Genomic DNA, 24,162 nt, shown 5'->3' on the forward strand with positions numbered 1-24,162 from the left:
GAGCCACGCTGTGGATGCGCTAGTTTACAGGACAATTCTGTTGGCTGTCGCACGTGTCAGTCACCGCGTGAGCCGCCTTTCAGGCGGCATGACAACGAGCTCAGGGATGGATCTCGCGAGACTTTAAAGCGACGGTTAAAAGGACGGGGGATTGTGTGGAAAGCAGTGGGGTCTCAAATCTGAAAATAGTTGTTTTTCCTGAATGCCATCAAGAGATCATTACTTTCACGAGTGTAAAGCCTGGAACTAATAGGAATTAGTGGGGTTAGCCTGGGCTCGGCAGCACAGAAAAATGGAGCTTTCCGTTCGAATGGGACGCGTGGTGAATCACCTTAACTACCGTGCTGTAAGGCTTGCCACGTGAAAACCACAACTCCCAGAATGCAATCGCTCGAGTCACTGTGTTCAGGTTATGATTGGCTGCCGGAACCTGTAGCTCTCTCATTGGCTGCCGTGGAAGGAGAGCGTGCTGGGTTTGGGAGGCTGCGGTGCAGCTACGTTGAATGAACCTCCCTTCAGCGCGCGCTCCGAGACTCTCGGGTTCATATTTCCTTGAACGCACGTTTGTTGTTATGTGATGTTTCTAGAACTAGGCTGCTGCGATTTGGGCCAGCGCATTGCGGATCTCTGGTGTTCTTTGGAGGGGGACTAAAAGTCACTTCCTAGCACTTGAACCTTGCCCCCGTTAACCTTTGCGGAGCCTTTTATGGCAATTCGCTCCTTTCATGCATCCTACAGCCAACTAGGGACTAGATGACCCCCGAAGGATCCTACTTGAAATATGATTGTATTCAAGTCCCCCTCGGGCTACTCAAACTGTTGAAATACCTTTTCTGTAGTCAGCTTTTGTGAACTTACCCTGGTGTGTGTGTGTGTTGTTTCCTAAAACATAAGCACGCCATCAGAAATGAAATAAGCATTTGTATAACATTTTTAGTCTGTTTGACATTTTGTTTGTTTTTTTACCTAACTAGGGAATCACCACCCAAGACTTTGTTACCAGGCATCAAGTAGGTGGAATTGGAGTTTCTTGACAGCTCTAGATCTGTTTAAAAGGAAAATAACCCGATCAATAGAATCATTCCGGTACTTTTATTAAAAACAACACCTCTTTCAATATAAACGCATCGAATTCTGCTGGGCTACCTGACACTCTGTTAGCATTCGTTCACCAAATATTACTGAGCATCTTCTAAGGGTGCTTTATAAATGATAGTAATTAAAATGAATCAAAATGTGATTTAGGCTCATTGTATACCTCCTCTAAGTTTCCCATCATTGCTTTTGTCTGTCCCCTATATTCGTTGACTTTGGTAGAATAAATGTAATTTTTTTTCTCTATGGCAATGCCACACATCTTACTCCATCTTGCCCAAGTCTGCCACCATTAGGGCATTTTTCATAATTCTGTCCTTTGGCACTAAAGCGACTATTAATTTCCTTCTGCTCTGAACAACTTTCCTGTAGTGACAAGCAAGTCATTTTGTGAATCTCAAAACTCAAAACCTGGTAATAATCCTTTCTTTTAGCATGTGCTCAATCAGACGCCAAATCATAATTTGTACCTTCTATATGTAAACCTCAATTTTCTTTTTTTTTTCTTTTTTTTAAATTTTATTTTATTTTATTTGAGAACATACTGTACAGAGGGGTTACAATTACATGGGCAGGATAATGCATACATTTCTTACCAAGCATTGCAGCCTCCTCCTTTGTTTACCCTTCACCTCCCTTCCCAGCCTCCCCCCTCCCCCCCTAAACCTCAATTTTCTTTTCCCATGGGTGAAAGGATGCTTGTCAAAGTATGTCTTTCATAGGATTGTTTCTATGCTGCGATCAGAAATCCTGTATAAATGTATTTAGCCCATAGACTCGCAGCATCCTAATTATTACAACTGATATTTCTTTCCTTTTTCATGCATGCTGGTTAGGCAGAGGATCTAGTCACTGAGCCAGTCACACCTCCAGCCTTATTTTCTTATGTTTGAGATATAGTCTCCAAGCTGGCACAATTCACCTGTCTTAGGCTTCCAGGTAGCTAGAATAATAGGTTCCAGCCACAGAGTTTAGCTTTTCATTAAGATGTCTCCCCAACTTTGTCTTCTTGCCTCTTAATGTGGTCTCAACAATCTAAGCCTCCTAAGTTGCTAGGATATAAGTATCCATCTATAACTAATATTTTTTTTTACAAATACTTGATATTCAAGAGCCCATATAATAATAGCTAGCTACTAGCAACAACAACAGCAACAGTAATAATATGCAGTGTTTAAAATTTTAAAGTCCTTGGAAAAAACTATATTAAGTGAAGTAAGCCAGGCGCAAAGAAACATAGGTCCCATGGTGTCCCTTATTTACAATAACTAGTATATGTCTGAGACAAGCAGAAACTCAGATAAGTTGATGTTAGGTGAATGAACCCCAAGATAAGGATACAAATGTCTTTTTCTTTCTTGCAATTGTTTCTAACATATTTATAAGATGATTTCTTTGTTGCTTTGTATGTCCCTCCCCCATGGTATAATCCCTGCCTTCATTGTATTTGATTTTGGTATCATTTGTGGAGGGGAACGGAAAAAACAAATCGTTTAAATAGGGATACAGGTGGACCCATTGCAACAATGAGATGTACAAGTCGTTATGTTGAAAAACGAACTTTACAACTTTGGCCTGGTTGGGGGGAGGGGGGAAGATAGGAAGGGATGGGAAGGGGAAACAAAGGAGGAGGCTACAATGCTTGATAAGAAATGTACTCGTTATCTTGCCTATGTAATTGTAACCCCTCTGTACGGTATTTTCACAATAAAAATAAATAAATATATAAAATTTTTAAAGTCCATTAAAAGTTGTGCAAAAAAAGGGATGAAATATGATTGGAATGTAGTATAAATATTCATGGAGCTGTAACAATGAAATCCCCAACTACAGTGATATAAGCCAATAACAAAATAAATTGTGCCAAATAATGTTTTGTATAGTAATACCTGCCAGTTAAAAATGTTACAAAATAAAATCCATGTTTTGGTATTCAATGGCCTCTTTAATCTGTCCCTAACTTTTTGTTTCTGACTTTTCTGTTGTAATTTTGATACAGAAATTGCTCTCACAAATGTTTTGAGTCTCTAACAGATGCAACTCCAAGTCTTTATATATTTAATAGTTATAATACAGGTGTTTCTCAACTTAGAAGGTTACATGTGGATAAATCCATCAAGAATCAAAAATATAGTAAATTAAAGAAATGCACTTAAAGCAAGTATGATAACACATCCTTTTCATCCTAGCTATATGGGAAGTGCAAAAAGAAGGATTGTGGTCTAGTCTAACTGAGGCATAAACATGAGGCCTATTCAAAAAGCATTTAAATTGAAGAGGGCTTGGGTCATGGTTCAAGTGGCAAAGCATCTGTCTAGTGAATACAAGCCGTGGTTCAAACACCAGTAACACAAAAAAGGGAAAAACACATTTAATACACCTGTGTACAGAACATCATAGCTTAGTTACACAATACCGTTGTTTATCCTTGTAATGGTATGGCTGAGAACGGTGGCTCACCTAATTGCATATTGCTATCTTGGGAGATCAGGATTCAAAATATTGTTGCTACTAAATGCTTATTGCTTTCATACCATCATAAAGTGGAAAATGCAAGTGTAAAAATGCTAACTGGGGAACAGCTATAATAATAATGATAATAATAATAAGCACTTATTTACGGATACTTTGCTGTATTAACTAATTTAATCCTCAAAATAGCCCTATAAAGTAAATGTTAACTAACTTAAGTGTAAGAGGCAAAAAGAATTTAAGTATCTAACGGCCACCAACAAAATGAAGTTAGGATGAGAATCCAGACAGTGTTGCTTCAAAGCCTATACCCACAAATCATGACACTAGGATGCTTTGCCCTATCTGGAATGCCTTTCCTATTGTCACATATGTGTGTGTGTATGTGTGTGTGTGTGTGTATAATATACTACATGTATACATAGTAAGGATTAGTAAAGAAGTGAGGTGAAGAAAAGCGAGGTTACTGTGATAGTACCCTTAAAGCGGATATTTTCTCTTTCATGCTCTCTCTCTCTCTTCCTGGCCACCATTAAATGAACAGCTTCACCTAACAAATATTCCCTGCATGATGTTCTGCCTGGCTATAGGCACAAAGCAATGGGGCCAAATAACAATGGACTGAAACCATGAGCCCAAATCAAACTTTTCTTCTTATCATTTCAGATACTTTGTCAAATGATGGAAAGCTAACTTACATAACTGCTTAAAGTCTGATTTGTGTATCACTGAATATATTTCTACTTAACAATGAGGAAATGCTTTGAGGATATGTTTGTGCTAGATTAATCTGAGGTGCAAAAAAAGTCTAGGTAAAGTCAATCTTAGAGTCTCCTTTCTGATTAGTGGTCAGATTAGAAGGTTCAGGTGAGAAATCAGAGCATGAAAAAAAGTATTCTAATAGTTACAAATATATTGAGTTCTTACACTGTGCTGTGCACTATACTAGAAAACAGGCACACAGAATGATCAAGACTTGTTATTATCTTCATGTTAATCAGATCAAAATTCTTATAGCTTAGGCAAAATTTACAAAAATTGTCACCATGAATATGAAACTAAGATAGTTTAAATGAAGAATAGATCTTCAATTAATCTTTAAAATATTTAAATATGGAAGGTCTGAAGTGAACCTTAAAAGATAAATGTCTATAAGGGTTAGGCAATGGAAAGATCATATAATTGATTTATTGAATAATCTGAAGTTGTTGGGGTCCCAGAATAAAATATTACTTGGTAGTTTTTTTTCCAAACACATCTGTAAAATACTTTCCATGATCCTTAATGACATTTTGAGCAGACACCATTTCTCTAGCCCTTCTGAAGTGTTAAAAGCCTAATCTAGGTGCGTGAATAGAATGTTCCCTTCAAAACTCAAATGTTATAGCTGAGTATCAGTGACTTACACCTGGAATCCTAGCTACCTAGCTACTTACTCGGGAGGCTGAGATCTGATTATCTCAATTCAAACCACCCTGGACTGGAAAGTCCATGAGAAGTGACACATGCCTCAAAGTGGTACAGCACAAAAGCTCCAGGACAGTGCCCAGTCCCTGAGATCAAGCCCTATAATGGGCGCACGCATGTGCGCACACACACACACACACACACACACACACACACACACACACAGGCACACACACACACACACACACACAGGCACACACAAATCCTCTTCAAGTTAAAAATGTTATTGTCATTGTGACTACCATCAGAGATGAGTGTATATGTGTATTGTGCATTGTTGGGAACTGAATCCAGAACCTTGCACTTGCAAAACAAGCACTTTGTTACTGAACAACATAGTTCAAGTGATGGGACCTTTAAGAGACAATTAGGTCATGAGAGCTTTGCCCTCACAATGTTTAGTGCCATTATCTTGGGACTGGGTTCCACATAAGAAGGATGGGTTTATCTGTCTCACTTGTGCTCAATGGCTTCCATCCAGTTATGATACATGTGGGTGCCATACTTTTGAACTTCCTTGCCTTCAGAATCATAAGTCAAATAGGCTTATTGTATCTAAATTATCCAGTCTGTGGTACTGTATTGTAACCACAGAAACAAACTAAGATAATAATTCAGTCCAATGACCAGCAGATACTCCTGCTTCTAAATTGTCTAGATTTATGAGATAATAGCAAAGAAAGAAAGAAAAAAAACAGGAAACTTAAACCTAGTTGTTATAATTCTCTCGTTATTGTTAGTATCCTTTCTGGCAGATAGCAGAACACTGACTTCCTTGAGAGGGTCTGTCTTTGTGAGGCAGGAGGTTGTAAGCTTTTAAAAGGTGTCTCTGCGGCTTCTGCACTGAACATTTCCCTAACAAAGTAGGTCTGAGCACTACCATAGGCCTCCAGGTGGCAACAGTACTCCTAGTTGGGATATCTCAAGAGGGCTCCAGCCCAACTTACTTCACCAAATGTGCCCATATCACACACATTAGGTGGAGGGAGTACAGACTGCTCTCTAGCTAACCCTCTCTTGATGTTGAAACTTCTTTGTCCTCTTTAGATGAGCACAAATCAGTAGATGACATACCAAAGAATAAATAATCTGAAGTTGTTGGTCATTTCAATTGTGTAGTCATGGCTTTCAAATACATTATCAAATTTCCTCACCCTTATTGACATCTTGGATTGATGGAAAGGCAGAATTCTCATTTCCTCTAAGTGTTTGTTGGCTTGCTTTCTGGTTTTATTTTTAAAGTTGATAAGGGAAGAAAGACCCAGCATTCTCCATCAATCAGTCCCATTTCTCTTAATAGCCACTCTTCTATGGCAGTCATATAGATGGGGGTGGGGGAGGAGGTGTTAATGGAAAGATGGCAGCACAGTCATTTCTTAGGCTTCAAAGATAATAAGAAATGTCTCATCTTAAACACATGTGGAACTAATCTGAGAAAGGAGATCTCTAAAGGTGTGAAAGAGTGAGAAAGAGAGACAAATTTAGAATGAGAATGACTCTTCCATAGGTAAATAAAATGTCTGAAGTGATCTGAAAAAATGAAGTTTTACTTGTCAGAGGGAAGTAGACCTGAGCGCTTGGAAATGAATGCTGTTTGAGTTTTTTCAAACTGAATGATGTTTATTTTCAGTCTACTGGGTCTCCACAAGTAAATTCTGAGAAAGGTACTTTATGTACACCTGACTTTTTGTTATACCGAGTGTACTCTTGCTAGGATACTTATGTATGGATGTGCAATATATTTTTATATTTGGCCTCCATGATGATTTTAAAGGAAAATTGTAGAACTGAATTCATTTAATTATAGATTATCAACCTCTGAAAAACTTTATTTGCTTGTCTATCCATTAGGTATTTGTTGTCTTTCAGTACAATCTACTTGAGACTAGTAATATAAATAAAAGTAAAGAGAATTAAAACCCTCTATGTTTTCATTAAAGCACTTCAAAAAACACTTTTGTTGGTGTGAGAACAGGACTCAGCTCAGTACCTGACACTCACCTCTCATTGGCTAGTGCTCTACCAACCTCATTAAAGCACTTCTAATGTGGCAGGAGATGGAGAAAAAACAGTCAAAACTTCCAATGGTTTATATCCATCTTTTCCCACATATACTGCAAGGAGGCTATACTGAACACTTCTCAAACCGTGAATTATATAGTAAATAAGTTCCCTAAACTATTAGTGAAAATAGATGCTCTCATCTTGGGGTATATCTTAGTGGTAGAATGACCAGGCCCTGGGTTCAATCTCAGCTCTGAAAATAGAAGAACAAAAAATATAGCAACAGCCAAAATACAGATAAAGTTGTATCTTAGAATGTGTGTTGGAGATGCCAAGGTAGTAGTTAAAAGAAGAAAAACTTTAGAACTTGAACTGTGGAACATTCAGTGTAGTGTCATATACAGTACTGAGAATTCCAAAGAGAAGTATATAGTATTCAGCTGCTTGAAATATTTTGAGTTGTAACCTATCATCGCAAGGAATGAGCACTATGAAACAAAATTTGGAAAATCAATATTCTATTGGTATATTCTTTTTCCTGATTTGAATGTCAAATGGAGAAGGAGAGTTGTAATAGAAGGTAAGTTTGACATATGTCTTATAAGCAGCCTTCTTTAAAGACAATGAAGAGAATAGACTAATATGAATTCAACCAGTTACTATTTTCCAAAATATAATTAAACCTTTGTTGAATGTCAAGGCTGACATGTTAATACTGGAGGAAAAGGGCAGGGCTGATTTGTGTTTCAATGTAGACAGCTTCATGCTCAAATAACCAGACACAAAGTGCTTCCTGTTACGGATCGTTCGTCAATACTGAACTCCACTTAGATACCAAAGGAAATAAATGCTATATAAAAGTAATCTCAAGGAGATTTATTTACAACCACCGGGAAACAACTCAGCAGCTAGAGTTTTCACTATAATCTACTCTTCTCAAACAACTGCTAGAATCTCTTGGTTAATTTTTAATGGTACCCTAAATCAAGCTTAATTGCTATTCTGTGAAGCAATTATTCTTTTAGAGTTAGAAATACATTTGTAGCATATTAGTGAAAATTGCAAAGATTATTTATGTCACCAAGATCCTTCCTTTGCAATATCTAACATTTATTTCAATTTTTATAGTTTTTATTGTGAAAATACTGTACAGAGGAGTTACAATTACATGAGGAAGGTAATGAGTACATTTCTTATCAAGCATTGTTGACTCCTCCTTTGTTTTCACTTCCCATCCCTTCCCATCTACCCCCCCTCCCCCAGTTTGTAAAGTTCGTTTTTCCACATAACATCTTGTACATCTCATTGTTGCAATGGGTCCACCTGTATCCTTATTTAAACTATTTGTTTTTTTCCTTTCCCTCCACAAATTATACCAATATCAAATACAGTGAAAACAGGAATTACACTGTGGGGGAGGGACATACAAAGCAATAAAGAAATCATCTTATAAATATGTTAGAAACAATAACATGAAAGAAAAAACATTAGAGTCCATTTCTTGGGGTTGTTTTGCCTAACATCAACTTATCTGACAGTTTCTGCTTGTCTCAGACATATACTAGTTATTGCAAATAAGGGAAACCATGGGACTTATGTTTCTTTGGGCCTGGCTTAATTCACTTAATATAGTTTTTTCCAAGTCTTTCCATTTCCTAACAAATGGGGCAATGTCATTCTTTCTGATGGAGGCATAGAATTCCATTGTGTATATATACCACATTTTCTTGATCCATTCATCTACTGAGGGGTATCTGGGTTGGCTCTATATCTTAGCGATGGTAAATAAGGCTGCAATAAACATAGTTGTGCTGGTAGCTTTAGTGTGGTCTTGTTTGTGATCATTTGGGTAAATGCCCAAAAGTGGGATTGCTGGGTCATAGGGGAGCTCTATGTGGAGTCTTTTGAGGAACCTCCATACTACTTTCCAAAGTGGTTGAACAAGTTTACACTCCCACCAACAATGCAGTAGGGGTCCCTTTTGTCCATATCCCCTCCAGCATCTGTTGTTATTAGAGTTTTTGATTGTAGCCATTCTAACTGGGGTGAGGTGGAATCTCAGTGTTGTTTTGATTTGCATTTCTTTTATGGCTAGAGAGGTTGAACTTTTCTTCATGTGTCTATTGGCCATCCTTCTTTCCTCTTCAGAGAAGTTTCTCTTTATTTATTGGGAAGTTGTTTCTTTGAGGATTTGTTGTTGGGGGATTTAATTTTTTGAGTTCCAGGTATATTTTAGATATGAGACCCTTGTCTGTTGTATGGCTAATGAAGATCTTCTCCCATTCCGTGGGCTTTCTATTGATCTTCCTAGCTATGTTCTTTGCCATGCAGAAGCTCTGTAATTTCATGCAATCCCATTTGTCCACCTTTTTTTGATTTGTTGTGTTTCTGGGTCTCTTTTAGGAAAATTTCGGCCTGTGCCAACAAGACCTAGGGTTTCTTCTATTCCATCCTGTAATGTTTTCAGAGTGTCTGCTTTGATTCTGAGGTCTTTGATCCATTTGGAGTTGATTCTGGTGCAGGGTGATATATAAGGATCTAGCTTTAATTTTCTACAAGTAGTTAACCAATTTTGCCAGCACCATTTACTGAAGAGACTGTCTTTCTTCCATTCTATTTTTTTTTTTTTAGCTCCCTTATTGAAGATTAGGTGGCTATAGGTCTGTAGGTTCATGTCTGGGTTTTCAATTCTATTCCATTGGTCCTGAGGTCTGTTCTTGTGCCAGTACCAAGCTTTTTTGATTACTATGGCTTTATAGTAGAGCTTGAAATTTGGTATTGATATTCCTCCAGCACTGTTCTTTCTGTTAAGGATCGTTTTTTGCTATGTGGCGTCTTTTATTATTACATATGAATTTTTAGATTGCCTCTTCTATTTCCTTGAAGAATGAAGTTGGAATATTGATAGGTATCTCATTGAATTTTTAGATAGCCTTGGGAAGTATTGCTATTTTCACAATGTTGATCCTTCCAATTCAGGAGCATGGGAGGTTTTGCCACTTTCTAAGTTCTGTTTTGATTTCCTTTTTCAGGTTTTTAAAGTTTTCATCATAGAGGTCCTTCACTTCTTTGGTTAAGTCCTAGGTATTTTATTTTTTGTGGGGCTATTATGAATGGAGTTGCTTTCCTGATTTCAGCCACGCTTTTCTCATTGTTGGCATACAGAAAAGCCATTGATTTTTGAGGGTTAATTTTATATCCTGCTACTTTGTCAAAATTTTGAATCAGCTTGAGTAATTTGGGAGTGGAGTCCGTGGGATTCTTTAAATACAAGATCATGTTATCTGCAAAGAGGGAGAGTTTTACTTCATCTTTCTCTATTTGGATCCCTTTATGTTTGCATCTTATTTTATTGCTGTAGCTAGGCATTCTAATACTAAATTGAAGAGAAGTGGAGAGAGTGGACATCCTTGTCTTGTTTCTGAGTTAAGAGGAAATGGCTTTAGCTTTTCACCATTAAGTATAATGCTGGCTATAGGTTTGTCATATACAGCATTTATTGTATTGAGGAATGTTCCCTGTATTCCTAATTTTTCTAGAAACTTCATCATAAAATATCTAACATTTTATTCTTACCTTTGACTGTTATATTGGTATTAATCATCATAACATTTTGTGGTATAAGTTGATATGAACATTCTCTAGGATTTTTAGACAACTAAAAATATAACTTATAAGTATGCTTATTATCAGTTTGGAAATAAGTATGCAGAAGAAAGTGCTAGAAGTTAACAAATGCTGCATTTTGTTTTAAATATAAATGCTGAGCTTATGATGGTTATTGCTTAAAAAGGTATCTGTTTACTATAAGTACACATTTCCATTTTTTGAAAAAAAAAAAGGTGAAGGAGTAAGTAAAGAGAAAATGGTCAGATGTTGGTGGCTCATGCCTGTAATCTTAGCTATTAAGGAGACTAAGATGATTTCAGTTTGAAGTGAGCCCAGGTATGCATGAGACTCTTTTTTTTTTTTTTTGCATGAGTCTCTAACGCCAGTTAACCACCAAAAGGCAAAAGTGGAGGCATGGCTCAAATAGTAGCATACCAACCTTTAATGAAAAAGCTAAGAGAGAGTGCCCAGACATTGAGTTCAAATCTAAGTATTAACAAACACACAACACACAACACACAACACACACACACACACACACACACACACACACACACACGTGCACACCAAATCATTTTTCTCCAAAAGATAAACCCTCTTCCCTATTAGCATATCTGTAAATATTGTAATATGCTAAGCTAGGAATTACTGGGATGATATTTAAATTTTGGTTTTCTTCATTATCTATATCAATATTTCTTCCTCCTCTAACTCCTCCTCCTTCTCTCCTTCTTCTTCTTCTCCTCCTTCTTCTTCTCCTTCTCCTTCTGCATCTCCTTCTTCTCAAGCTTGAACTCAGGGATTATGCTTGCTCTGCTTTCTTGATCATGGCCAGCACTCTAGCACTTGGACCATGACTCCAGCTTGGCTTTTTGATGATTATTTTGGAGATAAGATCTTACTCACCTTTCTTCCTGTGCTGGCTTCAAAATGTAATCCTCTAGTTCTCAGGCTCCTCAGTAGCTAGGATTACAGGCAGAAACCACTGGCACCTAGTTTCAACACCAATTCTTGAAAATTTCCTTTCAAATAAATTCCAAATTCATTTGGTCTCTTCAATCTTTCCATGAATCATTTGTGCAGTAATTCAGTAAACTTTAGCCATATGAGATATAAGCTGGGTAAATGACTGACTTAGGCAAATGACTTAATCTCACTAGGCTTCAGTTTTCTCTACTGTACTTTGGGGATAATAATGCCTCAGAGTTAATATGAAGATTAAATATTATAATGCACTAAAAATCCCATTTATTATGGCAGACACAAGAGTAATAGCCTGACAAGAGGGAGTTAAATCTTGCCATTTCACTATTCTTTTTTTTCCATTTCACTATTCTTTATTTAATATCTACAACTCACGATTATTTTAAGTTTTTCAGTTGTACAGATCATGGGATGATTGGTTCTTTTTGCTTATTTCAACTTTCTACATGTACCTCTACTTTCAGAATTAGTTTACTGGAATTCCATTATTCACTTTTCTGTGAGACACTTTCATCACTGAGGAAACCATCTTGAAGGAGGAAAGATTTATTTGGGCTCACAAGTTGAAGAAGTTTCAGTCCATAGTTGGTTGGTCCCATTGCCATGCACCTATGGTGAAGCAGACATCATGGTGGAGAAGTGTGTGGAAGAGAAAGCTGCAGGGCAGCATGGAGAGACAGAGGAAGGTACCCAGATAAAATATCCTTCAAATGTCTGCTCCCAGTGGCCCACTTCCTCTAACTAAGCCTTACTTTTTGAGGTTTCTGCTGTCTCCAATAGTCCATTCAATTTTGAACCTTTCAATGTGTTAATTCACTGATAAAATCAGAGTCCTTATGATCCAATCTCTTTCCAAAAGCTTTATCAGCTGGGAATCAATCCTTTATCACTTAAGCCTTCACAAGACATTTCACATTCAAACCATAGCAATATGGAATGATTTTTAAGAATATAAATGCTCAGATTACAGCTCTGATCAATTAAGTATTAAACATCTCCCTAGGGAATTATAATGTGAAAATGGTGTTAAGAACCACCTTTTTTTTTTTTTTTTTTTTTAACAGTACTGCGCTTTGAACTCAGGGCTTCTTTTCTTGCTGGGCAAATGATCTACCATCTAGGCTTTGATCCTACCCCTTCTTGCATTAGTTTGTTTTTCAGATATGATTGCAGTTTTTGTCTAGATGATCTTTCTATTTCTGCCTCTGAAGTAGCTGGAATGCAGGCATGCACCATCATATCTGGCCTACAAATCTATTTGATTGCTTAGTTTTGGTTTTGTTTTTCTTGTTTTGCTCTGATTTGTTTATCATCTAACTGTAGAATTTTGTTGTTTCAGATGACCATTTTGAATCTTGATTTTACAGTGAGGCCTACTGCTTATCTTTGCTGCTATTCAGCTTCAGAAAATTTAGGAATCATGTCAGCAATAACCAGAAACAGTTTTTTTTTTAATAGAGAATGAGACATTTCCATACTCCTGAAGAATTCTCTGCAATTTGGCACTAATTCATTAATCAACACTTTGGGAAATATCATTAATCAAGTATTCTAATTAAAAATGCACATAATTGTACTTGATGAAACCCTTAATCTGCAACGTCATCCCTTCTAAATCTTATACAAAGAAAGCGAACTTGACAGTGGGCTTTGTAAAATCAAGGTAGATATAATTTTTTCTAAAAGTATGAGGGTTTTTTGGCATGGTTTCTTTTTAATACTTCTATTGTTTCCTTTTTAAGTGCTTAAAGACTCAGTAATTCATCCTAAAGTGTTAATAGAAGTCCTGTCAAAATTTCAGTTCCATAGTTTACAGAGTCTTCTCTTTTCCTAATTGGAGCATTTATTTTTTCTGACTCTAGATTTTAAGTACCTCTTCAATTCTTTCCAAAATCTCAAATATTATCAATAGCCACTTAGTTACAACCAATAGCTTTTTGATAGATAGTGATGTTAGTATCTTTTTGGTATCTTGAGACACTGTTCAATCAGGCCTTGAGATAAAGTAGAACAGGTAAATCTTTACTATTTTACTTTCTTGGTCTACCATTTTTTTCTTTGATACTTACTTTGCCCTTTCAAAGTGGTGATAAACCTTCATGGAAAAGATGAAGCATGCTTAAGAAGATAGTTGAGACCGAAATCATTTAACTTAATTTCTTCTGTTCAATAGCCCTATGGCATTTACCGCAAGTGGTAGTCCTACATGCTGTCCCTGTTTAGCTCACAAATAAAACTCTTTTCTTCTTTCTACTAATATTTCCCCAAGACTCAGAGACTTCTGAGCTCTTAACATCATTGGCACAATTTCCATATATTCCTGACTAGTCCCCACATTATTTATATATAGTGACATTATTTCTACATTATTGTTTATATGTCCTTTTTTGCAGATATTTCCAAGACTCTTAAATAGGGATTAACTGGAAAATTCTTCATGCTTTCATGTTCATCACTTACTTATCTCCTCTTCCTCTCTCCTTACTATAGAGCAGAGGTTAGCAAAATTTTCTATAAATAGAGTGAATATTTTAGGCTCTGTAGTTGATAGTTTCTGTAATAACTACTCAATTCTACCAATGTAGCCCAAAAACAGCCACACAAAATTCACAAATGAAGGAGTTTGACTCCATTCTAAAAAACAAACTGTATTTAAGGACACCTAGTGTTGTTTCACAAAACTTTCAAATATAATAAAATATTCTGTTTCATATTAAAATAGTGGATTTTAAAACACAAAGCCACTTATGGCTAATGAACCTTATAAAAACAGTTGGCTGGATGGAATTCCCATGTAGCCAACAGCTTACCTACTCTGATTTATAGGAGTGAAAAGGTAAAATGTATACCATAATCAATAAAGGAAAATTATGTTCTCCCTTTCTTAGGAAACTTTAAACTGATTTTTAAACAACTATTTTAAACTCCAAAGCGTGGCCTTCCTATTTTAGCTTTGGAAAGCAGTCGACTGGAAATTTAGAATAAGTGCTAAAGAGCTGCCCTGGAGAGCACTCAGAAACTCTCCCAGTGCAATTCTCAGAAGGGCCATTTCCTATCCATTCTGGGCTTCCAAGAAAGACTCATCGTCCACAGTATGACTTTCTCCCACAGTGGGAGAAATTTCCTGTCTTTGCCAGCATCTTCTAGGATTTCACAATCCTCTCCACCAGCATTCCCAGGAACATGGATAAAGAAATCTTTTTAATTTCTCTTGGGAAACTCTAATTTTGATGCTCAATTCTGATATCATAGAGTTCTTAAGAGGAATTCTATGCAGTCTTGGATTTCTTCTATAGAGGAAGTAAGTGGTATAGTACCAACCTAGCAAGAGTGTGGCCCACTAATACTAACATTAACAACAAATTTAAAAACAAAACTAAAAAAATAAAGGAAAGAAAAGGTAGAACACCCTCTTTAGCTCACAGGTTTTTGTAAAGACATATGGATACATGCATATGTAAGACTTTACTAAGCATCTAGCACATCAGTTAGTCCTCTATTGAAGCCCTAGGGCTGGGATAAATCATCCACAATATTAAAACACAATAAGAAAGAGAATCTGTGGAATTAGCAGTCCTATTTTTATTTTGAAAAAGGTAATTTCTCCTTCAAAAGTTTACTCTCTCCTCAGTAGCAATATCCAGTCCAATAGTTCAGAAATGAGGCCAACTGATCTCAGATGCGACATGTTTTATTACCATCACTCCTATGAAGCCCCTGCAGTAAAGAAGTCAGGCTGGTCTTGGTAATTGATGATTTTAGAATCAGTCACAAAATTCATCTCTCACTGCTTTCCAGTCTGTGTCTGTTTCTGTTCAGGATTCAAGCAGACCATTGCTTGCACTGGCATGTCTCAGTGAAATTATGACTAATTTCCCCCATTTATTTCTAGCTATCCCTGCCCAATCAATTCCTGAGTATTCATCCACACTTAGTACCTATGCATTTTGCATTTGGAGTAAAATAGTCACTTTACCTAAGTTTATTTGACCTGTAATTTGTTAGGTCAGATTTGTCTTTTGATATTCCCGAGTCTTTTTTTTTTTTTTTTTTTTTTGGGTCCAGTCTTGGGGCCTGAACTCTGGGCCTGGGCTCTGTCCTTCAGCTCTTCAGCTCAAGGCTAGCGCTCTACCACTTGAGCCACAGCGCCACTTCTGGCTTTTTATTCTTTGCTTATGTGGTGCTGAGGAATCGAACCCAGGCCTCGAGCATGCAAGGCAAGCGCTCTACCACTGAGCCACCTTCCCAGCCCTCCCGAGTCTTTTTATGTGTTTTACAATGTTAAAAGTTTTTCTTTCAAACATCCAAAAGTATTCACTAAAAGTTTTTCTTTCTCATATCCAAAATAGTTCAATATAAGGTCATTGTGCTGTAAGTTGAAATACCTTTGTCATCTCTTTCATACTGGAAATTAAAGTCGCTCCTATCTTATTAGACAGGAAGGTAAACAGAAAACATTAAAGTAAGAGGAGTTTCAGTGTCTGAGAATGAATGTTTAGGAGGCATGATGAGCTTTCTGATTATGGATTCTTCTGTGCCTTGTTTAATTGCTGTCGACTAGATTAAAAGACCAGCACAGCATACATGTGTCTTGCTTTAGCTTAATGACACTACCAAACTGACTAGCACCTGCTGGTCAGCTGGCTCTCCATTTGCTTCCAAGCCCCTATCACGTTTCCAATTCAGATGAGGTAGCTCATGTGCAGTGACATTCAAGTTACCCCAGTCTTTCTTTGTTTTTGATCTGAATAATCACTAATAGAATACATTAAGTACAAGCCTTTACTAAGAGCCATGTTTGATATGGAAGAAAAATGTTATCTAAACCAGTTATTCTTATATCTTTCCCCTTTCTTTTTTGTCAGTTATGTGGCTTGAATTCAGGGCCTGCGCTGTCCCTGAGCTCTTTTTGCTTAAGGCTAGTGTTCTACTGCAAAGAGCCACAGCACCACTTCTGTTTTCTGGTGATTAATTGGAGATAAGAATCTCACAGACTTTCCCATCTAGGTTAGCACTGAACTTCGCCCTTCAGATCTCAACCTCTTGAGGAGCTAGGATTCCATGCGTGAACCACGAATGCCTGGCTCTTATATGTTTTTACAATGTCCCACATTAAGAAAAATACAACACAACTCAGTCTTACGAGTGTAAACTCAAACACACACACACAAGGTGTGTATGCACATAACATGAGACAGATTTCATGAAACAATGCTTACTATGGCCAATGCACAGTAATTTCATTACTATAAAACATACCTTGCATAACCATCTTAAAAGAAGGAAAGTTTTATTTTGGTTGACAGGTTGCTTGTAGACCTGTTACAAGGCAACACATCATGGTAGAATTGCATAATAGAGCAAACCCAGTCATTACATGAATCAAAGAAAGCAAGAGGAGACCTGGGCCATACTACCTCCTTGGAGGGATGTCTGAAGACTTCCCTCTATGCTTGGCCTCTTAAAGTTTCTACCACCTCTCCAATGTGCCAAACAGAGGACTAAGCTCCTAACACCTCTGGAAAACGTTCGGATCCAAATTATAGCATTTCATCATAGCAATAAGTCCCAAGACTAAGTACAAGGGCCATATAACTGTATTTAAATAATGTTTACAATAACATGTCCTGACTACATCCTAAAGAACTAATTATAGTTGCTAGAAGCTGACTTACACGTGAGGAGAACAAGAACCTATCTGCTATTTGTTTCTCAGATGGCAGGAAAATTCAAAGTAGTTAAATATAAAAATTTGCTATTATCTCTGCAAGCTTCCAGAATAACATCTGAAAATACTGAGCTTGGGCAAAAGGACAGTGCTTCATTCCTAGAGGAAGAAATGCTGGTTCTTTATCTGGAGTCAAGTTGAACACAGTAGGAAAAGTTGCACAATTCCTTCTTTGTCCTCTCATGAACAGTCGTGACTAATTTTTTTCTTTCTAGTTTCTTCTTAAATTTGCAATCTATTTGTAGAACTTGGCTGTAAATAAGTTTTTATTTTTTAAATTTAGCTGTGTGTGCAGTTGGAGACCAGAATTGGGCATAGCTTCTGCCAACCACAGAGGAAAGGTAGAGAGGCAGATGTGGCATGTTTGATGGAACTTGGACTAAGAAATTCTGGATCCAGGCTCAATTCCTTGTGAATTATATTGCCTTGGGAAAAGCCATTCGATTTCAGCTGAGTTTAATATCACATGTGTATGATGCCCGTTGAATACCAGGCACAGTGTGAAAGTTTGAAAGATAAAGATGAGCAAAATATAACTCATGTTTTAAAACAGTAATATTGTAGTAGATTATTCTCATGGTCTAAAAAAGATGTTACACTGGAACTACCTGTTGTACACCTAGTGTATACTATTAAATAAATCTTTAAAAAGAGTTGCTTTTGACCACTTTCATTTTATATTGACAAATAGAAAATACATATATTTGTTCTGTATATAAAGTTGTCATGAAATATTCATATATAATGGGATGACTAAATCAGGTTTATTGACATGTATCACTTTACATTTGTATATTCTTTTTTTTGTTATGTAATTATGGGGTTTGAACTCAATGCCTTATATATTTACTCAGCCTATTTGCTAGGCTGCCACTCTACCACTGAAGCCAAGCCTTTAGGCTAGCCTTTTCAGTTCTCTGACAAAATTCTCAGATCATCTTTTATCTTCTTGATCACATTAAGAATATCTATTTTGGCTGGGTGCCATTGGGCTCACACCTGTAATCCTAGCTACTCAGGAGGCTGAGATCAGAGGATCACAGTTCAAAGCCAGCCTGGACAGAAAAAAAGAAGAAAAAAGAAAAAAAAAAAAGAAAAAAAATCTATTTTGAAGCCTACACCAAATAACTCTATAACTTCTATAGATGTTTTTATTGTTTTTCTTCCTCTTGTCTATTTATGGTTGTATGAAGAATATTATGTATAAAAAATCAGAAAACTATGAAGATCAGCAATATCCAACATTGAGATATAATTTAGTTCTGTAATCTGCTAAAGACACTATCAATATGTAGGCAAGTGTCAGAAATTTTGGATAATTTTAACTTGAACTTTTAAGTCACTGAGAGGACAAATCTATTGTTACTTTATCCTTAATTATATACTGTAGTCCTTGGAAGTAGATCCTGATCTTTGGACCATGGATTCATATATTCACTTTCCTTATCTCATTTATCTAGCAATGCTGTCAAAATAGCTTTTATGGTTTAGCAGACCTCCACAATCACCAGCATCTTAAGTTCAAGTAGCATTAATTGCCAGCTTCATCACATTGAGTTTGTCTCCTGCATTTTAGCCCTATAATCCTTTGTTTTCTTGTCAGCACTTTGATATTTCAAAGTAGACAGCTTGTAAAATATTTTATCTACCATTCTTAGGTCTCTTCACAGTGAAAATTCAGCTGAATTACATTGTTACACCTCTCCTGTTCTTCATTCTTTTCTACATCTCTGTCTTCCATTTAGGACTAATATGTTTTAGTTTTTTCTTCTTTGAAGAATACTCTCTAGCATTTCTTTTAATTTCTGAATGTGTTTTGCCAGCTCTTTTCATGATTTTTTCCCCCTTCTTGAAAATGTTCTTTGTTTGCCAGTAAATGCACTGGGGAGGCAAGGAACACAAGAAGCCTTCATTTTCAACCTTTCATTCCTCACAGGGCTGGCATCTGAGACGGACTATCTTGCTTATCTCACAATGCTGGCTTTGGATTTTACATTTGTAAAATTCTAGCTTAGAAGTTTTGTTCTTTCATTGCGATGAGGAAATATCACTAGATTGCCCTTTGGTTTTGTTCTTATCCTTGATGAAAACCTCCCTGTCCATACAATAATTTTCCTTTTAAGGTAATAATATCTTGTATGAAGAGTGAAGGGTATTCACTTGCCTCTGCATGTAAGTTCATTATGGAAAATCTATGTGTGAGTTTCTCTTTTATATATGCTGCTTATGTTGGTTAGGCTTATGAAATCTATGAATCTATTTTCGATAATTTTGAAATTTCTTTGTTATATCATCAAATGTTGCTTCTATATCTCTTTTCCTTCTAAAATTTAAATTAATATTAGACAGTGACTGTTCTTTACATGTCTCATTATTACTTTTTCTATTCCTTATTATTTTGTCACTCCTGTTCTTAATTTTTTTGTATTTTTTCTATTCCATTTTCTACTTCACTCACTTTAGTTTTGTTGCATCTAGTTTGTTTCTTATTCTTTCATCAAGTTCTTAATTTTTGTTATTGTATTTTAAAAGTTTTATAATTTATGTTTGGATATTTCTTAAATCTTCCATATAGCTTATTTATAGTTTTTTTGTCTTTCTGAAATTTTCTCTCACAGCTTTTTTATTTCTTTGAATAAGTAGACATAATCATTTTTGCTCCTTTTTTAATTTTTAATTATTGTGAAAATACCATGCAGAGGGGTTACAATTACATGGGCAAGGTAATGAGTACATTTCTTTTTTTGGGGGGGGGGGGTCCGGTCGTGGGGCCTGAACTCTGGGCCTGGGCGCTGTCCCTCAGCTCTTCAGCTCAAGGCTAGCGCTCTACCACTTGAGCCACAGCGCCACTTCCGGCTTTTTTTTTTTTTTGCTTATGTGGTGCTGAGGAATCGAACCCAGGGCCTTGAGCATGCAAGGCAAGCGCTCTACCACTGAGCCACCTTCCCAGCCCCCATGAGTACATTTCTTATGAAGCATTGTTGCCTCCTCCTTTGTTTCCCCTTCCCAACCCTTCCCATTCTGCCCCCCCCACACACACATAATCATTTTTTAAGTCTTTGATAATTCTGGTTTTCTTTCCACTTCTCTCTCCCATGTATTGAATTCTCTCCTTTATTACTTGCTATCTTTAATGGTGTTTCCCTTATTCTATTAGAATATTTGTTTAGAGTATGACCTTAAAGACTGGGGCTGTCCTATCTTCATCTAGAGATTTATTTTTTTCTGTCAGCAGCCTCAGATCACTAGCCATCAATCATGCCTCTCATACTTTTCCAAGTCTTAAGATTTTGGGAGATTCCTGAAAAAGCAAAACAGGCTTTATCACATAAAGACTGGTTTGCATTTTAGTTCTTACACAAACAAAAGAAGGAAAAGCAACAGTGTTCCACTCACACTGGGCCTGGGATTCTGATTTTTGTTCTTATAAGTCCTAAGACTGCTCTGGTTTCAATGCGTTTTTATTTGCTAACACTACACTTTGTTTTCTTAGCTAAATTATTATCCATGGGGTACTTTTAGTTTCAATAAGAGATCATTTGAATCCAGTGGTATATTTAGAAGTTAAGATGCTGTGATGATTAATCTTGATTGCTGACTTGATTAAACTGAGCAGCACCTGGGAGATGAGTAAAGCATAGCTTGGTGTGTGTCTGTGAGGTGGTTTCCAGTGAGCATTAACTAAGGGGTGAGGGAACTCAATCTGAATGTGGATGGCATCATCGCATACCCTAAAGAATCCAGACAGAGTAAGAGGAAAAAAGTGAATAAAGCCAAGTTCTGGCATTATCTCCTCTGTTTCTGGGCTGCCATGAGTTGAACAGCTATTATTCACCACCCACTTCCTACCAGGATGGACTCAAACTTTTCAAACTATGAGCCAAAATAAATCTTTCCTCCCCTAAGTTGTTTGGTCCAATATTTTATTACAGTGACAAAAAAGCCAACATAGATCATTCGAAATGTGTCTTTTAAAGAAATTATTTGTATATAACATATTGGAATGGAAAACACTGGGAAAATTATTCTGTGGCTTATATTGAGAAGCTAAAATAACCACATTGTTAGCTGGACATGATTCTTATATATGTGGACTCTAAGATTTAATTTCAATTTGTATTCATTAATTGTTTTCATTTGGGAATAGAACTTGCCCCTTTTTTTTTCTTTTGGTGCCAGTACTGGGGCTTGAACTCACACTTTCACCTGGCTTTTTTGCTGATGTTTATACTCTACCATTGGAGCCACACCTCCACTTCATTTCTTTGTTTGTTTTTTTTTTAAATGTTAAAAAGTTAAGTATTGGGCTGGGAACATAGCTTAGTGGTAGAGTGCTTGCCTAGCATTCATGAAGCCTTGGGTTTGATTCCTCAGTATCAATCACATAAACAGAAAAGGCCTGAATGGTACTGTGGCTCAAATGGTAGAGTGCTAGCCTTGAGCAAAAGAAGCTCAAGGACAGTGCCCAGGACCTGAGTTCAAAGCTGCAGGACTAGCAAAAAAATAATTATTAAGCCTTCTTCATGGTAGTTTGTTAATTAAAATTATTTCTCATTTAAAGTGAATTCTTAAACACATCTCAATTGTTAATTTCTTCCTATTATCTATTTTTTGTACTGAAAGACTTTGGAAAAGGAAAGGAAAGGAGACTGATGGTTTATTATAAATTTGATACAACAGCTTTGTACTGCTATCTCTGAACTGGATCATATTTTTACTACTCCTTTCTCTGTGCTGTTTCTAGTGCTGAAATTTTCACATTACATTAGAATATAACAAGGTGTCTGTCTCTATTATTTGGATATAAGCCCCTTAAGAATATATATATATATATATATATATATATATATATGTTGCACAGTGCTTAGTGCTAGTAAGTAGTATAATCAAATTTAAACATACATATATACATATCTATGCTAAATAAATGAAATATAAATATATAAAAATATAAATATATATATATGTTGCACAGTGCTTAGTGCTAGTAAGTAGTATAATCAAATTTAACCTTACATATATACATATCTATGATAAAGAAATGAAATATAAATATTTCAAAACAAAATACAGTATTTTTCCATGCAGTTATATATATTACATTCCTCAGCAAATATTTGCCAACCACTCTTAACGTACAGAGAAAAGAGTAACAACAAAATGGCATTCTGCTTTCATGAAATTTAATTCTTGGGTAGGTAATTATAAGCACAGTAACATACGATAGTAAGTAAAGCAAAACTTTTGTGCATAGTAAGAAACAAAGAAAGATGAACCTGTGGGAAATGATGGAGCCTCCTTTCATCAGGAGACATTTAGATAAATATCTGAAAGAACTAAGAGTTTAACGTCTCATATTAAAAAGTTAAAAAAAAAGAAAACATCATTGTTGCCATTGTGGAAAAATGTCAGGGGCCACCAAGAGAACAGGGAGATGGGTATAAGCAGCCTAGATGAATGATGAGCATGCTGGAACTTGTAAGGAAATGATAGATTCTACTTTTTTCTTTTTTCTTTATTTTTGTTGGTCATAGAGCTTGAACTCAGAGCCTGGGCACTGTCCTTGAGCTTTTTTTGTTCAAGGCTAGTGCTCTACTACTTTGAGCCACAGCTCCACTTCCAGTTTCTCTGGTGGTTAATTGGAGATAAGAGTCCCACAGACTTTTCTGCCTGGCCAGGCTTGGAGTGGCAAACCTGGGATCTCAGCTTCCTGAGTAGCTAGGATTACAAGTATGAGCCACCAGAGCCCATCTCTACGTGTATTTTGAAAGTAGTATGTATATTTCTAAGAAAAAAGAGTCTGTAGTTTTCCTTTCTTGTATTTTCTTTTTGTTTTTGGAATGAAGACTTCGTTGGGCTCATAAAATAATGTAGGCAGATTTTATTCCATCTTTGGGACAACTTTGATCTCATGGGAACTAATCCTCCATGGTATATTCGTAGAACTTACTGTAGAGCCATTCAGGATTGGGATAATTTGGCAGAGGGTGTAAGGAAAGTAGAAATGTGTGTGTGTGTGTGTGTGTGTGTGTGTGTGTGTGTGTGTATATATATATATACACATATACATATATATATTATTGTAAAGATACTGTACAGTTACATGAGCAAGGTAATGAGTCCATTTCCTATTGAGCATTGTTACCCCTTCCTTTGTTTTTCCCCTACCATCCCTTTCCTCCTCACCTCTCCAACTCCTCCCTTCCTACTCAAGTTGTAAAGTTCATTTTCAACATAGTGTCTTGTACAAGGTAGAACTTTTTGACTACCATTTCTTATGTTTTTTCAACTTCTCAAATTTTCTATTTTGACATCTTCCTTTTCTTTGAATTTTTCTATTTTATCTAAATTTTCCAATCTCTTACTATATGTCCATACTTTTTATAATTATGTGTCTGAATTTATCATTTTTCTCATTTTGTATTTTATTTCCAAATTATTTTCATTTATTAATGTTGCATGATGTTTTATTAAACTTTTTGGAGAAGCTCCAACATATTTAAATACCATCACTAATTTTTCTCATCAGTATCATTTTGTCTATTTCATAATTATTCACTTGTCAAAAGGTAAGTAATATTTTCTTTCTTTTTATTTTTCTGAATGTTTTCTAATGTTTCCTTCCTGACCCCATCCTTAGGTTGAATGTTTAGCTACTATATCCACATGACTCGAAACTTATAAATATGAAGAGTTTTCTAGTGGAAACCTACCTTTCCCTATCTATTAAATTTCCACCCATGTGTGAGCACCATTCACAGTTATATGAATCATTCCAAAGTTTATGTAGTGCTAATAGATAG

This window comes from Dipodomys spectabilis, unplaced genomic scaffold (genome assembly GCF_019054845.1).
Source record: "Dipodomys spectabilis isolate Male_0828 unplaced genomic scaffold, ASM1905484v1 ptg000234l, whole genome shotgun sequence".
Lineage (NCBI taxonomy): Eukaryota > Metazoa > Chordata > Mammalia > Rodentia > Heteromyidae > Dipodomys > Dipodomys spectabilis.